The sequence below is a fragment of the Microcaecilia unicolor genome, chromosome 1 (assembly GCF_901765095.1).
Source record: "Microcaecilia unicolor chromosome 1, aMicUni1.1, whole genome shotgun sequence".
NCBI classification, from domain to species: Eukaryota; Metazoa; Chordata; class Amphibia; order Gymnophiona; family Siphonopidae; genus Microcaecilia; species Microcaecilia unicolor.
In genome coordinates this window covers 41,071,340-41,076,572 of record NC_044031.1, presented here as the reverse complement: position 1 = coordinate 41,076,572, position 5,233 = coordinate 41,071,340, and positions in this window count along the sequence as shown.

Genomic DNA, 5,233 nt, shown 5'->3' with positions numbered 1-5,233 from the left:
GGAACTAGGAATATATTTTATCTGGGCTTCCAAAATAGAGCTTTAAAATAATGCTCACATTTCATTTTTGACCCTGGCAACCATTCCTTTTAGTTTTTAATTTAATTTCCTCATTTTATCGTGGTTTCCCCTTTTAAAATTAAATACTACAGCAGTAGATTTTTTAGCATTTTCCATCCAGTGATGTCAAATATGATAGGATTGTGATCACTATAATGCCACAGATGACTGACAGCTTCTAGAAGAAGGTCAAGGGACAAAGGAGTGGACCAGAGGAGAGAGGTGAGGGGTAAGAGTAGATGGAAAGAGGGTGGGAAATGGGAAGAAATAATCACAGTGGAGGAAGGGACCAGAAAAGGTCAGAGTGTCTGGAGGGATTGAAGGGGTTAAAAGGAGCCATAGTGCAAGGAAGTGGTAAGAAGGGATAAAATTAGAGGGAAGGGGAGAAGGGGTTAGAGTGAAAGGAAGAAAGGGATTACAAGAGAGAGAGTGTATGGAAGGAGGAAAGGGATGAAAAGGGGGAACAATGTCTGGTAGTGAGAAGAGGTCGGAGTGGAAGGAGGGAAGGAGTGAGAAGGGAGAAGAGTGTCTGCAGGAAGGGAGGGGATAAGAAGAAGAGTTGGCAGGTGGACAGATGGTTGTGAAGAATCTGATGTGGCAGGGAAAGGACTGAGGGCCAGATGCATCAACCAAACGTGAAAAAATCTAAAAGGTAAAAGTGCTTACCGAATTTGAAAAAACGAAGAATGCACCAAAAAAACAAGTCGCACATGTTCAGTGCGGTATTGTAAAGTACAATGCATTACAGATTCGTAATCTCTGTCGGTAATCGGCTCCTAAAACATGCGCAGAGCAGCCAAGCGTTATGCGCATGCCACAAACTGTCAACACAAACGTATTAAACCTACGTAGGTTGCTTACCTCAGATGGGGGCGTGCGAGGGGGGGGGGGCTATCGGGACGTGCGAGCATTTAGCTCTGTGATCCTAGCAGGAGAGTGCAGTTGAAGATGTCCTCAAGACTCCAAAAGGACGTCCTTCATAAACCCCCTTTCTAACAAAAGACCTCTTTCACTGTGATCCCCTTTAGCTCAGCAGAGAGACCTGGGCCTCCCCCGGCTGGGGGAACAGAGGAAGGGAGGGGGACCTGGGCAGGCTGGGCTGCTTAAAGTTGTTTTCAGAACTGGGAAATTGGCTTCAGCGGAGAGCAGAGAAGCAGGGGAGCAGCGGCGACCTGGGGGGGGGGGGGAGAAGACCGTCCATACATGACGCTCCTGATGAGCGCCTTGCCCCCTCCCGATCCTTATTGATTTTTGTTTAGATTTTAGATTTTATGCAGGGGAAAGCGGGGAGGTGGTGTTTATCTCACTTTTGTTTTTAAACATGCCAGCTTGGGTTTTTATGGTGCAGGGGGAAGCAGGGAGATGACAGCTCTGGCCTTTATGACTGCTCTGACCATACGTTAAATATGTCGTGGTAAATGATTTGGTGTAATCATTGGTATTGTTAGTGCATCTGGCCCTGGGAGTCAGTGCTTAAGACAGATTTGTTGTATTTACAGTGGACAATGGTATGCTGTGTTAAGCTGTATATTTTTCAATAAAAGCTATTATAAAAAAAAAAGACAGATTTGTGAAGAGAGGTGAAAGAAAGAAGTGGGAAGCTGGGTAGTGGGTAAGAGAAAGGAGCAGTTGGTTGGATGCTAGAAGAGGCTGAATGACAGATAGGGAGAGGTACCATATTACTTTATCCTAAATTAAAAATAAAATTATTTTCTTTACCTTTGTTGTATGGCCATTTACTTTTTCTCATGTGTTGCTCCCAGTCTCTAGATTCTGCTTTCCTTCGTCTTTCTCTTGCCAGGGTTTCCTGTCCATTCATCACCTTTTCATCTTTTCCTCACCCTTGTTCGCCACATGCCCCTTCCTCTTATTCTCCAGTCTTTCCCTACTCTGTACTCTCCCTCTTTCTCTCCCCATCCTTCCAGTGTCTCCCCTCTTTCTTTTGCATCCAGGGTCTCCTTTTTCTCCCTACCCTTCCATCCAGTGTCTTCCCTCTTTCTCTCCTTATCCTTCCACTCATCTACCCTCTCTCCTGATCCTTCCATCTAGTGTCTCTATCTCCCCTCTCCTTCTATCCAGTGTCTATCTCTCTACCCTTTTCTGTTCAGTCTCCTCCCTCTCTCCACATCCTTCTAGTTTCTCCGCTTTCTCTCTGCATCCTTTCATCCATCTCCCCTCTTTCTCTCCCTATCCTCCCATGTCCAGCAGCTCTCTCCCCTCTAGACCCTTCTTCCTCTTCCTTCCTTGTCCAGCAGCTCTCCAGCCCCTTCCTCCTCTCCCTCTCATGTCCAGCAGCTCTCTCCCTTTCATCCAATCCGCTCCTCCTCTCCATCCCATGTCCAGCAGCTCTCTCCCTTCCCTCTAGTCCCTTCTTCCTCTTCCTCCCTTGTCCAGCAGCTCTCCAGTCCCTTCCCGCCAGTCCCTCCCATGTCCCAGCAGCTCTCCCTTCCCGTCAGTCCCTTCTTCCTCTCCCTCTCATGTCCCAGACGCTCTGTCCCTTCCCTCCAGTCCCTTCTTCCTCTCCCTCCCATGTCCCAGCAGCTCTCTCCCTTCCCTCTAGTCCCTTCTTCCTCTCCCTCCCATGTCCAGTAGCTCTCTCCCATCCAATCCCCTCCTCTCCCTCCCATGTCCAGCAGCTCTCTCCCTTCCCTCTAGTCCCTTCTTCCTCTCCCTCCCATGTCCCAGCAGCTCTCTCCCTTCCCTCCAGTCCCTTCTTCCTCTCCCTCCCATGTCCAGTAGCTCTCTCCCTTCCCTCAAGTCCCTTCCTCCTCTCCCTCCCATGTCCCAGTAGCTCTCTCCCTTCCCTCAAGTCCCTTCCTCCTCTCTCCCTCCCATGTCCCAGCAGCTCAGCCATTTTCCCTCCAGGCCCGCCCATCCACAACCTTCGCGCACTGTCGCTGCCCTTTTGTCTCGCGGAGGCAGCGTTCAGCGTTTCCTTCCTGCCCTGTCTTCTCCCCAGGCTCCGCTGCATCGTCCCTGCAAGTGGAATCCTTTTCCTTTTCGTCCGTCGCGCTGCGCTGCCATACACACAGGCAGCTTCGCTCTCCCCCACCGCGTTCATCCGGCCCTAAACAGGAAGTGCATCATAGAGGGCCAGAATGGACGCGGCGGGGGAGGAGCGAAGCTGCCTGTGTGTATGGCAGCGCAGTGCGACGGCCGAAAAGGAGAAGGATTCCACTTGCAGGGACGATGCAGCGGAGCTTGGGGAAAAGACAGGGCAGGATGGAAACGCTGAACGCTGCCTCTGCGGGACAAAAGGGCAGCGACAGCGTGCGAAGGATGGGCGGGCCTGGAGGAAAAATGGATGGGCCTGGGCCCGTCCAGGCTCACCCGTGGCTACGCCCCTGAGCCAGACACCCAATTTTGGTTGGGCCTGGGCCCAAGATGGGTGGGCAGAACTCTGTTTTGTCCCACAAATGAATTGATCTCTCCCTCTCTCGCCTGCATACCATATGGTCTCTCAAACATCCCCCCCCCCCCCCGCATACCTTTTAAATAGCAGATTTATACCAGCAGCGAGCAGCAACTAATACACACTGCTTATGTTGACCCTACAGCATGTATCAGTCGCTGCTCGCTGCAGGTGAACATCAGATATTTACAAGGTATACAGGAGGGACAGTTGTTGGGAGGTTTCGGCTGGTGGGACTTGAGAATCTATGCCAGCCACATCATAAGTGTGCTGCTACTGGGTGGGCCTCAGCCCAAACTGGGTGGGCCTGGGCCCATTCAGACCCACCCTTGGCTATGCCACTGCTTCACCTCCCCCCCCCCCCCCCACCCCCAACCTCCATTTCTTCTGTTCCCTTTGTTCATAGTTTCACAGTTTCATGGTCTCATGCCTGGCTACATTTTTATTTCAGCTCTAAGGCCTGTCCTTGAAACTTTCATACATCTCTGTCTCAGCAGTTTGGGCTTCTTTCTCCCCCTTCTCTCTCCTCCTGGTCTTACATTCCTTATCAATTTGCACACGTCTCTTTAAACTAACAGTTTCTTTGTTAGTAATTTAGAAAGCCATAATGTGGTGATCTCTGTTAGAAAGTGCCTACACAACAGTGGCGTACCAAGGGGGGGGGGGGGCGGTGGGGGCAGTCCGACCCGGGTGCACGCCACTGGGGGGGGTGCTGCGCGCTGGTCAGCTTCCTTCGTTTTCATTCTCCCTCTGCCCCGGAACAGGAAGTAACCTGTTCTGGGGAAGAGGGAGCATGGAAACGAAGGAAGCTGACCAACGCGTGGCACCCCCCCAGCGACGTGCACCTGGGGGGGGGTTTCTTTTGCTGGGGTGCGAGGGTGTCCTTTCGCCGGAGGGGTCGCGCTGCACCTGGGGGGGGGGGCGCTGCACCTGGGGGGCGGGGCGCATCAGCGATCCGACCCGGGTGTCAGCCCCCCTAGGTATGCCACTGCTACACAAATATAGTTATACCCTTATCCCTAAAGAGTTCCTTTCTACTAGGGCATAAGCTGTATATATTCTATCTTTGCAATTATGTTAAGTGAAAAAGAAATATATTTACACATTTCTCACAGTGAATAAACTGCAGAATTGTATCTTTTAGGATCCCTCTCAGCTGGAGAAATTTCTTTTGGATAAAGTCTCTAATGGAAACGTTACTTAAAATTATAGGATATTTTAAAAGGGTTCTATGAAATAGATGATCTGGCTACTTTTATTTTTCTTGAAATGTGAATCCAGGTCTTTCCACTTTCTCTTGATGTGGGCTTGATTCTTTAATGTTAAAAATTTTGTTTGTCTATTTTTGGCTTGATTTTGATTTTGTGTGTGTGTGGTGCACATTTGAGTATACATATTTAAAAACGTAATAAAACATTATGGGTCCCTTTTACTAAGACGCACTAGCAGATTTAGTACACACTAAACGCTAAGACACCCATAGGAATATAATGGGTGTGTTAGCATTTAGCGTGCTCTAAATCTGCTCACACACCTTAATAAAAAGGATCCTATATTTTTTTCCAGGACCAGATACATGCACACATATTTTTATTTCTAGTTACCTTGCTTTGTTTCTGAAAAGGGATTATTTTGAGAGCTAAATTAATCTAATTTATATCTTTCTTTTTTTTTTTTGTATTTTCTGCTTTAGTAAAAAAATATATATATTGGAAGGTTGATTGCCTCTAAATTGATAAAGACCACACTTTGTATTCAGCA